General features: G+C 41.0%; 1 protein-coding gene across 1 annotated transcript in view; it reads right to left on the bottom strand.

Annotated features, from left to right (window-relative positions):
* The window catches only part of LOC107089870 (protein turtle homolog B-like), a 184,100-nt gene that overhangs the window by 173,857 nt on the left and 9,228 nt on the right, over positions 1-1,015 (bottom strand). The window lies entirely within an intron of this gene.

Genomic DNA, 1,015 nt, shown 5'->3' with positions numbered 1-1,015 from the left:
ACTATGCGATAAGTGAAGATTATTTTTTGTGTAGTCTTCTGCCCTCTGTTATCAGGTATATCTGATTGTGTTCAATAGGATTTTGAGCAAAGTTTTTACCATTAAATTATGCAAAAGGTGTCAGATGCAAAACATTTCAGAAACCGTATGTATCAAATATGATACATTTGGCATTACAGGGTTAACTGCCAGATTGGAAAACATCCCAAGATGGCAGCAATGCACGTAAGATAGGAAACATTAGCCTTTAGATGCAAAACCCATCATCAAAATATTTAGACATAAATTTGCCAAATATAAGAGGAACAGAGTTTGCTTTAAACAAAGCATTTTAGTTTTATTATAATTTAGTTTGTTGCAAGGATTTTACAGTTTGAAGAAATAGAAATAGAAGAAATGCCAACCCACCGTCACAGGGATGACGAGGAAGGGCTATATATACTGCATGCATCATTTAGGTAGTTAACATTGGATTACTTCTTGAGCTCCTTGAGGTATTTACTGTCAGAGAGAGCAAGTGTTGGGGCTGGTATGATTTAAGGGGGGCCGGCCCTCGCATGCTGAAATTAGGACCGGCCCACCAGGTATCACAGATTACCAGAGCCTGCCTGCCTTAAGCCGGGCATACACTGTACGATATTTTTAATCGTTATATTTAGCTACAGCTCAAACTGTACGATGAAACCGCAGGGTTTAAAAGTTCACAGCTCACGATGTATGTTCTAACACTGTACGGTCCAACGCTCTAATGCGATCTACCTGCTCACACTGTACGTCTAAAACCACATGTTGGACTCAGCACTCAGAGGAGCGCTGGGAAGAAGGATTCCCTTGTTTGCACATGCGCAGTGCTTGAGGTTCTAGTAAATCGGCTCTAAGCGCTGCTTCAACAGCAGGATTTACCCACCATCACCTCAGGAGGACTGACTGAATTTCAAACATTTCCTTCTTTCATCTGAGGAATATTGCAAAAATGAGAAATCTCCTGTCCAGGGGTGATGCTGAGAAACTAGTC

Source organism: Cyprinodon variegatus, unplaced genomic scaffold, assembly GCF_000732505.1.
Source record: "Cyprinodon variegatus isolate N-32 unplaced genomic scaffold, C_variegatus-1.0 Scaffold269, whole genome shotgun sequence".
NCBI lineage: Eukaryota > Metazoa > Chordata > Actinopteri > Cyprinodontiformes > Cyprinodontidae > Cyprinodon > Cyprinodon variegatus.
The sequence above is the reverse complement of the archived record's forward strand: the minus strand, read 5'-3'. Positions and strand labels throughout refer to the sequence as shown.